Source organism: Pezoporus occidentalis, unplaced genomic scaffold, assembly GCF_034315485.1.
Source record: "Pezoporus occidentalis ecotype Australia unplaced genomic scaffold, CSIRO_AGI_Poc_V1 ctg10, whole genome shotgun sequence".
Classification (NCBI taxonomy): Eukaryota; Metazoa; Chordata; class Aves; order Psittaciformes; family Psittacidae; genus Pezoporus; species Pezoporus occidentalis.
The window spans coordinates 5,016,197-5,034,597 of record NW_026912779.1 but is presented as its reverse complement, the minus strand read 5'-3'; positions in this window follow the sequence as shown (position 1 = coordinate 5,034,597).

The following is an 18,401-nucleotide window of genomic DNA, read 5'->3' as shown; positions in this document are numbered from 1 at the left end:
TGTGAGTGGATAAAAGACAGCCCTGCATCTTGGATTGCTTCCATGCCCTGTGAATTTATGATGCACATCTAGCAGAGTGACTGCCAGATGGGTCCATTGAAATGTGTTCCCTTAGCATTCTGATTTAGTGTTCCACATTCAAATAGCCAGCCTCTTAATTGTAGATAGCATCCTGGGATTAAAGCCCCAAACTATTATTGGACTGTTATAAAACTCCTTTAAATAGTCCTGCCCAGCCATTTCTTGTTAGGTAATGACTAGCTAGAATGTTCCTGCCTTCGCTTTCAGACCTCATCATTAGTGACCCCAAAACAGGTGAGACTGCAGCTTGGTGAGATATGGGAGTTCTAACATAATCACTTTGCACTCAGCAGCCATTAGGTCAACAGAGCTCTACCATCATGCTGTGTGTTTACACAGCTTCCAGCAGTTCAAACAGCCAAAGGAGGATCACAAGTCTATCTTCAAGCCAAAGGGGGGAAAGATTGACACAGGGTTGTAATCATCAGTGTCTGAAAAGAAGCCTTCTCATCTGTTTTTAAGCATGTTCAAACAAGACGTGACTCTTTGTACAACAGGGGTGCAGAGAAGGTGGGCAAATGCCATTCTTGTGGTTTAATTAAGGACCTCAATGAGGATCTAACGAATGCGATGCAAGTTGTGCCTAGTGGGTCTTGCATGTGTGTCGGGAGGGAGAGAGGGAGGAAAGGAGGGGGGATACCGGGGAGGGTGGGAAGGGTGTGGGATGTGAAGGACGGTGTGTGGCAGCTGTTCACAGCAAATACTATTCTAGCTCATGGCTATGTGTTCCAGCCCTGTTGGAAAATTACATCTAAATAACAGATCACGAAAGAGCAACCCTGACAAGGCCTGTAATTTAGTCCCAAGAGGAAATTCTTCATTCATCAACTGTACAAGAGGCTAAATTAGTTCTCTGCTGGACAAGGCTTTGCTGGCAGTTTGCTCTGGGGGTCAGCCCTACCTTCAGAGCAGGTCCCACTGGGGAGTTACTCTGGAGAGGGATAAACCTGCTCCCAGCCCATTGCACTGAGAGGGACATCACTGTCCAAGCCCAGGGCAAGGGCTTCACTCTCACATGTGTTTTGGGGGTTGTGGGGAGCAGCTGGCACTGTCTGAGGTTGCTGGACAATAGGGTCATAGTGAGAATGAGAGTGTTTTGCTCCAAGGTGGAGCAATCACCCAAAAGCAGCTCTCCCTTCCCATCAGGTCTCCTTGTGGTGGGCTCTGTTGCTTGGTATAGCAGACAAGGAAGGATGCTCTCCTGCTGTTAGCAGGTCTGTCAGTGGAAAGCCCTTTCACAGCTCACTATGTGTGGTGGTGTCAAGATCTTTCTGTCTTCTCATGCTGCTTGGATAGGGAAAAGGCATCCATAGGGCTTCCTGGCTGGAATATCTTGTGTAACACAGACCTCCATAATCTGAGGGGCTCCATTCCTACACATACCGTGTTTCCTTTTATCAGTGCAATAGCAAGTTTTTTAAACTGTTGACTAAGTGGGTTTCCTGTTAATGCTTCCCTTACACATAAAAGCGAGGTTTGTTCAGTTCCTTCCGGTACAGCTATTGCTATTTCTCAGGTGCAGTTGCAGCTCTTCCATCTCCAGGGACCTGGTGTGGGTGTGGGAGAGTGAATCAAAGACATCCAGGTCTGTAAGAGGTGCACTGGGCAGTTCAAATACATCAAGTGTTCTTTTTTCTCTTTGTGCTTTGAATCTGGTTTTGCCACTTTCACTCATGCTAAGAAGTATCATTCTCAAAGAGACATCCTGTTTGTATTGGGAACTCATGAAGGTACAGTGGAAAGTCTGGAAGTCTTCAGGATCATTCCCAAATTGTACCTGTGTTACAAAAGGATGGAGTACGTAAGTGCAAGAGGACTAGCTCTAGCTGTATCTGCCTCTGAAATGCTCTCCCTGTACCTAAAGTTCCCTGTGTTTCCAGGCATTCTGCTATTCTGATGCAATTTTCAGGCTAGTTTCCATATTCAAAAGGTTATTCCTGCTTAAGACTTCCGTCATCATCATCTGTAATGTCCAGTGCTTCCACCCAGTATCTTCTTTAACCTATTGATGAGTTCTGGGTGTTTTCAAGATGGTACAGATAAAACTTATGTATAATTATGGATGATTTCTGCCAGCCTACGCTTCATTTATGTCTGGAAATATAGGGACTTTTATCTGTGTAGAAGCAAGCTGGTCATCTCCATGCCCTTATCGCTATTGAATCTGTTTTGACCAGTCTCTTGGCATTTGGTCACAGTGATTTTCTGTAGCAACGCATCTTCCAAGTCAGCTCTATAGAAAGGCATTGCCTTTGCTTTTAGTTTTTTTCCTTTCTTTTAGTTTCATTTCATGTTTCTTGCCCTTGTGCTAAGGGATGCAAAATGGGTATGAGGTGCTCCCCACCCCCTTTCACTCTTAGGAGCAATGCTTCTGTTGCATCCCGACTTACTCCCTGTACTTATGAAAGAAACACCCCATCACTTTTCAGACTCTCTGCACAAACTTGTCCTTCCATTTCTCCTTCCTGAACCCACACCCTCTTCAGAATCTATTGCTTGCTGTTCTTCAAAGATAAGGCTACGTTAGCAAATACAATGAGCAGTTTCCCCTTGGGTCTGAGAGGTAAACCAGTATTTAAGGCCTTGTGGGATTTTTTTCCTTTAGGAGGAGAAATGGATGACACAAGCCAGGTATGCACCTTGACACAACCTGTTTATCTGCAAAGAATGCCCATGGCTGCTTGAGTCCAAACACAGCTGAAGCAAACAGTGGGAAGTCCTGTTGCTGGTAACATTTAAGTCTGTTCTGCCAATCATTCCTAAGCCGCAGGGAGCTGTGCTGCTCTGCACCCTGTCATCCATGGGGTTTGCTCCTTTCTGTGCCGCGTACCCCCTCCTAGATGTTGCCAAGCAGTGCTTGTACCTATTTGGTAGCAGTTGGGGTAACCACCTCTTCCCAGAGCTTTGTCTCCAGATCAGCCCTTGGCAGGGATGGTGGCTCCTATTGTTTCCAGCTACCTCCCTACATAAATGACTTTCTCCTTTCACACACAATAAAAGAGACATCTGACACCTGCTGGCTTTGTGCAAAGCTGTTATTTGCTGTAGACCAATGACCCAGTTGAAGGCAGCCATTAACTCCTTTCACATTAAAGGAACCCCATTATCAGAATATGTTCAGTCTGGTTTTCGGTCACATCCTTCTGCTTCTTAATACTTGATTTAGTTATTTGGCTCATGGTACCAGGTATGGAGATCTTTCTTTCAGCTCTTTATGCTTAGTTCTGCCTGGCCACAGGCAATGACAGGTAATGTATATGCCAAATGCAAGTATGAGCAATTTTCCACTGTACTTTGTAGTAGGCATTACCTGCACTTGTCATCAGTGAATTTTGTCTTCCCATTCACCTGCTCGTCCCAGGCTGCTCTGAGTTTCCCTGTAGTCTTCACTGGTGATGATGATACTAAATCACTGGTTCTCCTTGGTGAATATTGCTATCTCAGTGTTGACCCATTTTCTGAAGAGGGTATGTCTGTACAAAAATACACAAGCTTTGCCTGGAAGTCCGGTTTAGGCAAAAGTCATTTATAGGACTGTCCTCTCTAGGGCTGAAACTAAGCCCAGGACTGTTCTGATGTGTAATGAGCTGTGTAATGGGACCTTTTCTCTACTTAGATAGCAGAGGATAGTGTGGTCCAAGGGAAGAGAAGTGAAGTCTCAGGAGGCGGGACGTGTCCAGCTCAACCCCACGGCCCAGTCACTCTGTAGGACTTTGCAAAGCCCTGCAGCAGTTTCTCAGCCCATTCCCACTTCTCCCCATCTCATGGGTTGTCCTGAGGGTTAACCATCAGAGACACATCATCTTTCTTTTATACTAAAAGAAAGACTTTTCATTATGTCTACATGAAAGAGCCCTAAATGGAACAAAAATGACCTATATGGAGCATTGCCGCACTGAGGATAAGTTACAGATGTAATAACCAGATATAATGCTTGCTAAATGCAAGGCATTATTATTACTACCAATGGAGATGGCAGCAAACCCTCCCGTGTCCTTAAAGTTACATTGTTTTTGTATTGTCTCATACCTGGCAAACCCAGCCGTGGTACCTTCTGTAGCTCTCTTTCTTTCCGACAGCCTTGGTTGGAGTGTGAAAAATGTAGTGGTTTCAGCTGAAGGTCAGGCAGCCACAAAGCACTGAGAGAACGCTTCTCAAATTCAGTTCCTCACCACATTTATTGCCCTGAACTCACTTTCACTTTTGCATTGGCCATTCAGGAGAAAATGAATATCCTGTTTCATAAACCAGCCATCAAGAGCACAATTTTCACCTCCCTCTTAGAGTTATGCGATGGAGTAATAAGGGTGAAAGAGCGTTTTCACAAGGTATTAAAGTGAAATGGTAAAGACTTGGTTTACTTTTCAGTTGAGAGGGAGGAACTGAGTCCTGATGCTGAGACTCATGCTGAAGGTCGCATACCTTCTTGTCATGGGGCTGAGACCAGATCTAAGTACTGACCTCTGCTCTCACCGTAAGAGCACTCTTCCTTTCAAGACAGGAGCTGGTGAAAGCTGATCTCACACGTCCAGGTGAAATTGTTACCTAGCAGCTCCTTGGAAATACGAGTTATTCCTCTTGCTGGGAACAGCTGAGGGTAAGACCTGGATTTCCAGCTGCTTTTTTGGTATTAAAGTGGAAAAAAACCCAACAACTGGGAAACTGTTTAAGCTGCTGACTCATAACCATACCCGTTACATGGCTAGCAACTTTCATCTCAAATTGCTTTACAGCGTGGACCAGAAGTTGTCCTGAAACTGGGGCCTGAAAAGTAAGTTCTGCTTACTAATGGATGGCATTATAGGCAATGGATTGTAGTAATAATGCCTTGAATTAGCAAGCATTATGATATGTCAAGCAATAATGGATGGCAACACCAACACCACCAGCAACCCCAGCACTTTCGGAGTGTGTGTTGTCAGTGTGTGCGTTGCCAGTGGCCGTAAGAGCAGCATCTGCCATCCAAAGCCAGGAGCTGAGCTCTGCAGGGTTGCCTCAGTGACTGCCTCTGCAGTGGCACAGTGTTTTGTGGTATGGCTTCATCTCAGGTTTCCCTCATTTGTGCAAAGAGTGACAGCCTCCTGGAGTGTAATTTACTTTATAAAGGCTAAAAAGTGTCCAGCTGGTGTCAGCTCTGGGCCCGGGCCAAGAGGGAGTTCATGAACTGGTAAGCTTATAACTGGCCCTAAAGCCTGTAGAAATGCTGTGCAAAAGCATGTAGGTGATTAACATTTCTTTTCCCTTCTTCCTCTTGTTTTCATCCCAGGACAATGCTACACTTTTAATCAATTGCTTAAAAAAGGTGGCAATTGAAATCCCTGAGGTGACATTTCTGGCTCCAAGCTAAAATGCTGGAACACATGCAAACACTTTAGGGACTTGCGTAGATCTATTCCTATTTGGTTATTTATCTCTGGAGGGCTCAGCTGTCTCATAAGGAGTTCTCCAGAGGGATGCAGAAGGGATGCTTCTGAAGAACTTATAGTCTGGGCACACCAGGTTGACCACAACACAGTCACGCTGCTTAAAATGTGGTGGAGGTCTGTGACAGTGGGAACCTGGAGAGAGGTTTTCTGTCCTTGCATCTGATGATGTGCTCACAGTCTTTTCTTTTTAAAGTCTCAACATGTGCAATAGTTGCAAAGGATGAAAGGGTGTCTATTGCCTGCCAGCTCAGACTGAAAGTTCCTCTAGCATCTAAACCTGTGACAGCTCACTTCGGCTTCTGGGTGGTAAAACACCCCATACATTATTTCCTGAAGGGGATCTGAACGGCTTATGGGGAATCGTGTGGGGAGGGACTAAAGGAGCTCCAGTGTTTTGCTCAATTGGGATTCCCATGCTCTTCTCCCACCCCGTTTTGCCACACCACTGCAAATGTACATAGTAAAAATAATAAAGATGACCTTGGTCATGTTTAGAATAGAAACGCTTTACAGCGTGTGCTATAACGGTACAGCGCTCCTCGCCTGAGCACAGCTATACAAGGAAAGCTGTACTTTGTAGCTGCACGCAGTGAAACCACCCTGCCACCCACCCTCAAGCAACACAGGCTGTGGACTGGGTGACGTGCCACAGCCACCACTGCTGTCTGTGAAGGGGATGGGGCAGCACAGCCCTGCCTGGGTGCTGCCTTCCCTGCCCGCTGCTGGGATTCAGGAGTACGGTGGTGCCAGAGACAGCTAAGCCAGGTGGCTCACATCCTGGTCAATGGAATGATCACTACGGCAAACGGATCCCTGAGTAGCTTGAAAAACATCTCAAGTAACTCATTCATTTTTGCAAGAGTTGCTATGACACTGTAGAAATAGAACAATGGGTGATGTGTTAGAACTGAAATAGGGCAAGTTCATGTTAGATATAAGGAAGAAATTCTTTACTGTGATGGTTACAAGGCACTGAAAGAGGTTGCCCAAAGAAGTGGCGAATGCCCCATTCCTGGCAGTGTTCAAGGCCAGGCTGGACAGAGCCTTGGGTGACATGGTCTAGTGGAAGGTGTTCCTGCCCATGGCAAGGGGTTGGAACTGGATGATCTTAAGGTCCTTCATAGAATCCTAACCATTCTATGATTCCGTGACACAAATGATGCCTTTAGTTGTCAGGAATAAAGGAGGTAACCATATCTGCTGGCATATGAGATACTTAGGTATTATGAACTTATAATTGCATGCACTCATGTTTGGCATCATTATCTTCTCTCATTTTATCTTTTTTTTTCCATGAGGGCTTGCCCCAAAGAGCCTTCCCACTGCCAAATCCATAGCATTTGTGTTAGAGCAATTTAACAAGACGGAAGTATGTGTCGGTATCTATAGTCTGGATTGTAGTGACAGCTCTGGATGGATTGTGCTCTCCTATCTCCTTTTGTGATCCCGTATGGAAAAGGGGTGTGTATATATATATATATATATGTATATATATATGTATTTAATACATGGCATGAGTCAGCTGTGGCTCTTTCTCAGACAGATCTCTGTTTCCTTCACACCTGAGGACCAGGGTGTTTGTCTCTGCAGTGACTCAGTGATGTGGAGCATCCCAGGGTATCCCATCTCACTTTGATTTCAGGGAAGGAGGAGCCTCATTGTTTTGGAAGGACTTGCATCATGTCTCTCTTGTGAGCATGCTTCAGGAAGTTTATGTTCCACATGAGCACATAGAGACGCTGTCAGAGTCCAGAGATAAGTCAGCCTAATTGCTGATTATCTCAGATTCACCTTTTAGAGGATGGATTACAGCAGTATCACTAGTCATTGTTAAGGAAGGGGAAAGGACTGGTGCTCTTCTGGGGAACAAGATAAGTTTCTTCTAGTGAGGGCAATGCTTCAAGCAGACTTTCCTATGCGCACTCTACTCATATGTATTTCATGACTGTAAAGCAGAAAAGCTTTCTACATGAAAAAAGGCAAAGGGCAAGGTGAAAGTTTTGCCAACAGTCATTTTTCACTTGATTCCCTTATTTTCAGCATCATTGTGTAAAGCCTGGATAGGTAAGCCTGTTCTAAATATGTTTGCATAGATGCATATGTTTGCATAAATATGTTTGCATAGATATCTGTGCATATGAATGCATAGATACACAATTCTTATATTGATCTCCAGAGGCTTTGCTAAAATATTGAAGGTTTACCATCAGAATGCTTGCTTTTGAAGGAATTAACTGGTGTACAAAGTGGAATCTGCTCTCCATCCCAAAGACATCACTCATGTAGAGGGATAAGAGGGTAAGAGGAGACAGTGCTTGGATGCCAGTCTATATGGCCTTATGGTGTGGAAATGTAACTTTTCTCCCTCATCAGGCTAAAAATCAGTGTTGGGATAACAGAAATTTCCAGTGCCTGGCTACTATTTTAAGCCTCTCAAACCCCAGGTTTAGTTCTCATGTCTGTCCTTGCAAACTGCAACCTCTAGCAGGGTAAATGAAATGAATTTGAGAACAAAATGCAGTCTCACTTCAAAGGAGTCCTTTAACTAACTTAGTGGCAAAGCCCATGACAATAAAGGTGGAAGTTCAGGTATTTTTCCAGTTTGGATACTTTGCAGCTGTTATTCTTTCCCTCATTATCATTAATGAACTTCTTAGTGCAACCTGGGGGAGGAAAGCTGAGAGTATGAGATTGCATTAATTTCTTTGCAGTGCCTGCAGAGGATCGGGCTGTGTGGCTCAGCCAGGGATGCAGTTGGCCAGGAGCCACCCTAACAGCAGCCAACAGAAACCATTTTTGGGGAGGAAAGTGTGCACAAGACACATAAAAGTTAACCCATCCCTAAAGCAGTAAAATGCAGATTTTATGCCCTGAAGGTTCAAAGGTTTTATGCATTCAAAAGCTTCTGTTTACTTGTTAACTACTTACCATTTGTAGCTATTGTATTTCTATAATATTACCCTTTGTATCTGTTGTGTTTATTACTTTTCTATAGATAAAGCTTATTTTTTGCGTTCATGAGGGCAATGTAATCCTGTGGTGAAGAGTGGCACTATCTAGATTTGTGTTCTGTGGAAAGTATTCCTTTCAGGTTGAAAGCTCATTGTTCATGCTATACAAAACAGGATGAATGGTTGTTCCAGCTATTTTATGAGCTTATATTATCTCTTCTTATTCATCTTCTCATATTGTCACTACCTGGGAAGTTACAGGCATTTGACACTGCTGGTATATGAAAAGCTACACAGCCCTCTTAGAGTAGATGCAGGATGAGCTCTAGGATCTCTTTTTTCCCTCCATCTGGGATGGGTTATGCCAATATAAAGCAATTAAATATTTGGAGGAGTTAAGGTTTAAGGTGTGAATCAGTTTTAAGAGATGTGACACCAAATCTTTTTAGGTTTTCTTGATGTTATCTTCACAAGCTATAGAATTCGGAGGCCTCCTTTTAACCAACAGAAATAGGAGTATCTATTTCTGCTACCAGACCGCAGCACAACACTGTCATTTAGGCTGCAAACAAGAGATACACACGAATGTCAGACCAAGCTCATGAAAATACAAATGAGATAGATCGATTTGAGTTAATTTTAGGGTTTGAGAGATTCATTCTTTTTAGTAAAACTTCCTGTTTGTGCTTGGGCTCACAGATAGTACTGCCTTAGTTTTATCTGTAATAATAAACACCATATGTACATCTGTGCGTAATGCGTGGCTTGCACACACACACGTGCCTCAAAAGTAAGTTTTTTAAAGACTTCCCCCATAGAGAAAAGAGCAGAATAAATCAAAAACGTGCATGACAGCAGCAATTGCTAATAAGCACTATCACCAATGAACATGCTTCTTCATGAGCTCAGCAGTGTCCACAGCTTAGAGAAGCTACTAATGAACCTTATCTTTGCGTGAGATAATGGTTAGGACCAAACAGGGGAGGTGGAGGGGAATTTGGCCACCCACAGAACAAATACCATTATCAAAGTGCAACTTATGCCCCAAAGCAAACTTACTTGCCGGAGTGACATTTCTTCTTGGCATTTCATCTGCTCTGCTAGGTGAGGATCAGGGAGGAGGGGAAAGAGGGATGGAGGGAAAGGGGGGGAGAAGAATGGCCCAGCTGACATTTCAAACAAGTAAATAACCTCTGCGGGAAGGCAGCTTGCGTGGTGTTTCTATTCCTTATGTGTAATTCACAGGCCACTTCATGCAAGTCGTGCAAGCAGGCACTGCTCCCATCCCAGTCCCCATCCCTGGGGTGGGCTGGGGAGACTCTCAGCAGAGCCGGAAATCAGGGATCAGCCTTGTCAGCTCATATCTCATCAACAGCAAGGAACAGCAAGAACAGGGATTTCATTCCCACTGAAGATGCCATTGGTTCCTGTGTCACTTGGAACATGAAATCTGCTCAATTGAGTGAAAAGGCAATGTGTCCTTGTGCTGCAAAATGCTGGGACTCAATCACCCATGATTCCTTCTTGCATAGTCAGAGAAGTCAGCATTGAGCAGTGTTAGCTGCTTCAGGAGTGGGGGGAAATGAACACTTCAGTCTCTCTTGGAGGTCCTGAGAGCATTTGGTTTCCCTGTGCGTGTTCAAAAGGAACGTCTGCTTGTTTGTACCAGCCTAGGAATCCGCCTCTATCTTCCACTATCTCTTGAGAGGATATGAACTCTCATGAGCAAAATATTTAAGTTGCGATCAGTTACCCATAACTGCGCAAAAGATGGAGATAAAAGAAGGTATGGCTCCTCAAGGCACTGAAGAAAGCATCTTGCTTCTTTCTCAGAAATGGATATCTGGACGTAGCACTGGTGACTTCTACATGAGACCCAGTCAGGTCCAGATCCACTGGGCATGGGTTTTTCCCTGCCTTTATGTCCATGAAACTGCAAAAAACCAATAGCAAACATATGCCAATAGAAAGCACAGTATCATTTTTCTGTGCTGAGAGAAGCTTCATCTCTCAAAGCACCATTTAGAAAAGGTGAAATGAGGGCTGTGCACAAGATTACTTGGAGGTATGTTGTGTCTTAAACATCTATGTATTAATTGCTGTATGAGCAGCAGTTAGGCTCAACACGGGTGAAGCTGAGGATATTCTTCAGGAAATGTGCCCGACAGCAGTACAGTACTGTTGCCATTCACATTGCTGCTAAAATAGCGCCCTGTCAACTGCAGCTTCCCAGGGGCAGTGGTGGTGATGCAGCACTGGAGAAGGGAAACAACAGTATATCGGTCTGATAAGGAAAATGGACTGGAAATAGCCAGGTTATGTGCTCAAGACCGTATCTGGCTTCTGCATCTGGTTCCTCTGTGCCACTTGTGGACACGTAGGTGTTTGCCCACTCCCTTATCACAGATTTCAGTAACGTGAATATCAAACTGAAACTTCTTGTGCATCTCATTGCTTTTGGACTCTAAAGCTCTGCCATCATTCAGTTGCTTGTAATGTTAGGCTGATGTTAAAAGGCTGCAGCAGTATTTTGGTGGGATGTAATCCTATTCTTTACCTTCATGATATCTGGACCTCAGCAGTGTGCTGCTGTGGCAGTCAGCTCATGGATCTGTACCCCAGTGATTAACATTACTTCAAAACAAAACATAGCCTATATCCCAGAGGTCTTCCACTGTGCCATGCCGTGCTCTTTGAAATGCCATGATACAGGCTACAGTGGTTCAGGAATCTCCCTGCTCCTCATGTAAGTTACTGCAGGCTGAGCCCCTTTCATGGCTCATGCAGTTGTTGTGAATCATTCTTCCCTCAAGTAAATGTTCATGATACTCAAAGGTCAGGAATTATCTTCTCAATCTTGTTTAAAGTCCTGTTCTGTGACAGTTTTAGAGGTGCTCAAAATAACCTTTAATAGAAAATACTTTTGAAAACTGGTAGCTTTCAATGTTTGCTTTCTTTTCTACGAAGCAAAAATGTGCTTTTAGAATACTTTCAGGCTTTACTAAACATTTGGACAATTCTACTTGGTTTCCATTCATTCTTTCAGAAATGATATCTGTTGGCCATAGTAGTAGTCAAATTGTTTTCCCCTGGGAATAGATTGGATTTGAGAGAGGTAATGAAGATTACTCTTCGTCTCAGAGCAAAAACCTTTACCAAATAAACCCACATACACCACTACTGTTTTGTCACAGCTATTACTTAGAAATAGCCAGTAAATGAGCGTACCAATTAATGTATAAAACATTTTTGATGAGGAAACAAGTGTCAAGGAATCTGCTGGTACCAACAGAGATGCTTTCTGATGCTAATTTCTTTGAAAACATTATTGAACGAGTTCTCACGTGGGAGAAATAAACTTCATTCGTTGTGTCTGTTAGCTATTTTACAGCCTCCTCTCTCCCAGTAGCTGCAAGCATGTTCTAGTTTAAGAAAAAACATACTTTCACTGGACAGCTTTCAAATGAATCCTGACTGCAAGGAAATGGGGCTGGTTGCATTTCTGCAATTCTTCACCCTTGAAAGGCAGCGATGAGAACAGAATGAAACTCTCTTCATCTCTCTAATTAAACATCTTGTGACCAAACAAGAGAGGGGCAGGAGTGGAAATACCCAACCCAGGGAGGTAATTGCTGATAATCACAGAGCTGCTCTCGGTGCTTGAAAAACTGCAGGCTGAGGGCTTAATACCTGCGTGGCTGCCTGGGGCTGCCCGGGACCAGTTATCTCATCGGCATGCTGCAGCCTTGCGCGAGGGTGAAGGGGAACCACCACCCTGCGTGCAGGAACACGGCCCTGCAGGCAGATAAAGAGGTCTCCTCCACTTGAGCAAAAGCCTTTGTACAAGAGCTGTGCAGCACTGGGAGGCTGGGGCACGCTCGCGTTGCCCGCTCTGCTGTTGACCACCCATGGGGATGCCGAGGAATAGGGATTTGGGTGTCTGGGGATCTCTGACACACTGTCGAGGTTTCTCAAGGAAGGTGAATTGTTTGGGTATGTGTTTGCAGGCTGTGATGTTGCAATGAGCCACCTGGCTCTGCAGAATGGTAGGACAATGGAGAGGGTTGTAGTTCTGTTTGTGCCTTGCGGCCAGCAGTGCTGCTGTACCAGGTACCAGATAAAGTGTGAAACTATAGTGTCCACTGTATATGATTAGAATGAAGGAGCAAAGAAATAAGAATAGCCTCAGAAACCCATTAGGAGAGCGCCTCACTAAAGAAATGCCTGAGGGCATTTACCATTCAAAACAATATATGAGGTTTTATCCAAATACTTTAGATCTTCAGGCTGGGGACAGTGTGTTCACCTAAGGGGGAGTAACTCAGTAGGAGTTATTTAGTCGTTCTGTAAATAAACACAGAAAATTATTCTAGATTTATATCTTCCTTTTCATAAGCATCTTCCCATTTTCCCTAACTGTAGCAGTCACATTAGGAGGAAACCTGACTGCCCAGGACACTTCTGCTGTGCCTTTAAACATGTCTCTGAATCCTGATGCAGATCTGCTGAATGACAGAGAATCAAATGCCAAAATATTCTACTTTTGCACATTTAATTAAGAAACTAGGAGAAGGTGCTGTTGGTGGGTCCTTAAGGCCCTGCTAATGCCATTCCCTGCACAGGAGGGACACAGATGTCCAGATACTGCTGTTTTCACCCAGTTGACCTGAGCAAGACAGATATGACCTTTTTGGGGAGCAGCTTTCTGCAGGGACTCTTTTCCCATTAGTTTTGCTCAGTCACCAGAGAACAGGCACCTGTAGTTCCCCTTTATTCTCCTTCACCCTTCTCATCCGCATTGCAGGCTATAGGGTCATCACAGCACGCTGATGTCTTGTCAGCTGTGTTACTGAAATGAGAAGGTGTATCTTAAGAGAGCCAGCAATGACCTCTTCCCCATCATTTTCCACCACTTCTGGTGAATCTGAGGCATTGAATGCAACACCATTGATCCTAGGGAGGGAAGGAAAGACATTGTCCTCTCTGAAGCAGTGGTATAGTGGCGGCAGGGAGGCAGATCTAATCTTCCATATAAATCAGTGTGGCTGTTAAGTAGATCCCTCTCACTATCTTAAGTCTCTTAAATATCCTTTAGTCAGGCACAGAAACAATAGTACTTGGTATTAGGGAAGATGAGAAAGCACCAAAAGTAATAGTAAGGGTTGGTTTTTTTTCCAGTATAAATCATTTTCATTGCACTGAGTATATGCTGAATGTTCTGTACCTCAGAGACATTTCATTGACTCCTTTATCTGCAGAATTCCTTTAAAGATTAACAATGAAGAACTAATTTTGATGACTCAGTAGCACAAAAGTTGTTATTTTAAGCGCCAAAAAGGTATTTTCCCTGTGGATTTTCTAGCACCGAGGCAACGTTCCGAATGTTTTGACTGCTACTTTGCCTGACAATGTAAACAGGCAGGAATAATTTAATGATTAACTCGCTATCCTTGATGCATGCCTTGATGTCTCATCTTGTTATTAACAGTTTGCCCATGTTTTGAAATATAGATAATATGAAGCAGAGCTAATTTTGCTCTGGAATGCTCTCCTCAATGCCATTCCACAGCTTCTTCCACCCACCGCCTGAGCTTGGTCAGCGAAGACGCTCTCTATTAACATCCCAGCAACTCGCTCCGGCACTTTCAGGCTGTATAAAATTAAAGCTGCTAATAAGAAACTGTTCATCAAAGAACTGACTATGTGTATAAGGCCCTCCTTATTGAGCCTAGTATTTAGGCATATGCTTAACTCCAGCACACACTTGCAAATTCTTGTTCAAAGCCAGTCTCTTATTTTGCTGGTTGGGTCTTTGAAATACTTCCTGGCACCATATCCTGTTTCTGTCATCTTTAATAGTTGCCTGTCTGTCATTGCCACTTCCACACACATTCCTCCTTGAAAAGCCTTTTGCAGAACACTGTGGCCTGATACAAGATCTTGGAAAAGTCCCATTTGTCTTTGAGCACGAGTGCTCTCTTGTTTTCCATAGCAACCGGAATGTCAAAAAATAACAGAATAATTTAGCCATCCAGGAGAATTTTTAATGCATTTCCACCCAAACTTTCAGCATGATAATATTGTTAGGTGCTGTTATTTATTTTGTTTCACATCACCTGTATCACAGAATCACAGAATGATTTGGGTTGGAAGGGAACTTAAAGCTCATCCAGCTCCAACCCCCTGCCATGGTCAGGGACACCTTCTGCTAGAGCAGCTTGCTCCAAGCCCTGTCCAACACTGCCAGGGTTGGAGCAGCCACAGCTTCCCTGAAGTTCTTCTTCTTTCTGAGATGATGCATGTGCTGCCTGTGAAGCACTGGCCCTATTTTAAATAATCTTAATTCATCGCATTAGCGTCCAAGCAGCTAACTGGATAGGCAGCGTTAACAGAGCCTACCCTGTGAGTGACCCCAAAGAGCAGGAAAATCCTAAGCCTCTTTTCCCAGTCCTTGGAAAAACATTTAAAAAATGCATCCTCTGCTGGTATTGTATGAACTGATGCACGTGAAAGCAATCAGTTTGCGAGAAATGGAAAGTCTGGCGTTAAAACAAGCAGTCAAGTAATCACAAAAGCCGTAACAGGCAAAGCCCGAACATGCTTACCCACTTCCAGCAGATGGTGGCGTTAGCAATTTCTGCTGGATGCTCCAGCGTGGAATTGCCCTGGTCCTGAGGTCAGCTCTGTCCCTTTATGTGAATTCAAACTGGTGACACAAATAATCGCAGCACCGTTATTAGCGCATTTCCTCCCGAAACCGCTCATAAAACAGTGCTTCCCCCGACATTTCCCTTCTACACCAACCGACTTCACAAGTGTGAGAGTAGGTCAGGCAAGAAAAAGAAATGACCCAGCTTGATTTCATTCCTATCTAGCAACTGCAATGGTAAAAAAATATATATGCAGTAAAGAGGTAAAGAAAGAAACACCCCTGAATAGCTGAGAACACACAGCATCTTCTCTCCAAACACATTGTGGTATCAGTGTCACCTCTCAAAGCACAACCTGCTCTTATTTTGTGGTATTTCAGCTAAGTCTTTCTTTTATGCTATTAGGATTTCCCCTTCACACAGACATCCTAATATCTCAGATTGATAAAGATGTTTCTTTCGTGCATCTGTTAAATACCTGAACAGAGAAGACACTGTAGTTCCTCCCTGTGTGCAGACAATAGCACAGCACCTTGGGGGGGAGATGTGGGTCTGACAGAGGGAAGCCAGTCTGCCAAGGGAGGATGTAGAAGTCATTGGTTTCATTTTCTCTTGTCTACATTACAGACAACTCAAGGTAAAAGAGAAATCTACACAGGCAGCAAGTGCCAGCCCCTCCATCCACAGATATCATGCTCCCTAATTGAAATAAATGCATGAATATGAATATGCATGTGTTTATGTTTGCAAAGGTTGCCCAAACACCCTTGATTGGAAAGTAGGAGTCTTGTATTCCAAAAGCACTTTTCCATGGCAGATATCAACATCTGCTGCAGAAACGTGGACTCACTAAAACTATCTGGATTTAAGATGAAATATGAAGTCCTGGCTACCTTTTGGCAAGAAACCCTGAGAGAGCTGGTATCTTTTAAAGGCACTTCAGCTTTGTGGGAACTTTAAAGGAGTATAAACGGTGCAGGAACTGTGGAAAACCACATTTAGCTCATCTTCTTCAGATACACACTGCCTTCTCCAGCATCGGGCTTGCACCCATCGGTACGTGTAATATCTCTGATGTCCCTCCTCGTCCTTCTTGCCTGGCTCAGGAAGTCCCCTGCTCTGCCTGGGATTGGGAGCTGGGGTGATGGCTGAGTGCTAAGCCCCTCTCCGGGCAGGAGAGAGGAGCAGAGGTGCTAAATGTGACCCGGTGCCAGATTAACTCTGCCTGAACCGCTCCTCTCTCCGCAGGTGGGAAGACAGTCTGTGACAGACAAAGCCTGATGAAAATGCAACTGGGATAGCTGAGTGTTTGTATTGCATTAGCTTCTGGCACGGCCTCTACTGTATTTATTCTTCCACCCACCTACCTTCCACAGAATGGGGATGTATGCAGTCACCGATCTTATCACCGCCACGCTTTGATCCAGCTGGGATGTTAGGGCCTTTGGGAATTCCCCACGTTTGATAATTCCTGATAGTTACTTTTAAGAAAATACCAGCCGAAGGATGGGGAGGGATTCTTCAAATTCCAGCAGCCGAGTGAATGGTGGAATTTATCAGGCATCCGAGCCAGATTTCCTTGGAAAGAACACATTTGTTTTGAAGTGTCACATTTTCATTGTATTCAGCAAGCAGTATCACTTAAGGCCAAAGAAACCCAGTTGAACAGGACATTACTAACATTTTTAATAAGCACAGAAGCCAGCCCTGATAAAACACATTATGAGACATATCTAAACTATGAATAGCTAAGGACCTGGTTTATCCCAAGCGGTAATTCATTACCCCTTTATGTTTAGCTTTCGAAATACCACCTCGAGAGAAACTTGACCCCAAGGAAATCTATTTCAGGAATGTGTGTGGCCCCCATCCCAGCAGGCTGTTACTGTCTTACCACCTTTATTGTTTCTTTCTCACAACTGCCCTGTGAGGTAGGGCCCAGCCATTACCCTACTTTACCAAGAACAAATTGAAACAAACGCATACGTCTCACTCCCAAGAATAGAATCCCTGGTTTGGGTTGGAAAGGGCCTTAAGATCATCCAGTTCCAATCCCCCCGTATCTAAACGGTGGTGATAAAGTGACTTTTCCAAGGCTGAGGTGGAAGTTTGTGGCAGAGCAGCTCATGAGGCCATGTACCTGATGTGCTCTGTGCCTGCCTTAACCAAGGAGAAATACTCTACTCGCAGGGAGCGGCTTCCCACCCCCAGTAGTAGCCAGGTTACGGGGCTGTCAGAAGGGGGGGGGTGTGTTTGTTTGTTTTCCCCTGGGTAGCATCAGGAGAAAATATCCATCATCTCCCGAGACCAGAGGCATTCCTGAGTGAAAGTGTAGGCGGCTGCAATGTCCCGCTGCGGAGCTGGGGAGATGTTTGCTCTGGGTTGTGCTGAGGCTGTGTCCAGCTGGGCCCACGACAGGTTTGGGCTTGCAGACGTGAAGTATCTTGCTGTGGCTTTGTCTGGCTCTTTGGGGGGGGAAAGATGTTAAAGAAAAAAGCATATTAAATAACCCCAGCTCTATGGCTGCTTGTAACTGGTGTGTTGAGCTTGTTGGGTGGACACTTACACCCCAGATGAACTAATTCAAGAGATTAAGACTCAAGAGGGTAGTTAGGAAATCTGTCCTGACCTCCCAGTTATAGAGCTCTCTTCCCTCTAAGTCCAAGGTGAAGTATCTGGTGGCAGGGGTGGCTTTGGGTTTGTGGCCCCCCATCACCTGCCTTCATGCTCCTGGCTGTTTTGTGGCCTTTCCTATATCCTGGCATGTGGGAACCGGGCATGAGGGGAGGACAACTTGATTTGTTCTGATAAAGGCAATGTGCTGTGGGGAAATAAGAGGATTGGGAAAGGTGATTAAATACCACACACAAGAAAAAAAGAAAGAAAAGAAAAATATGGTGAATTTTAAAGGACTCTTTTCCATGTCTTTCTTACCTTTGCTACCGCAGGGCAACATGTTCAGGATCATTTAGGTCTTCCCTGAAAGTCAGTGCTTTTTTTTTAGGAGAAAATTACATTCAAACTATTGAAAATATTTATTCCTTTATGCACAGCATAAGGGTTAGAGACCCACCATAGGGAAAGAAGAGCGAGAGGTGGTAAATCAGGATGGAAGGATAGGTTCGTACAGGTCATTTGGTGGTCACAGCCATACCAGACAGCAATAACTTTGGTACTTTGGTTATTTTCACCATCAGCTCCTGCCTCACCGAGGAAATATGTCTGAGAAACTCCTTCTTCCCAGCAGGGAGCAAACACCCAAGCTCCTGTTCATTAGTGGAAAGAAAACACAA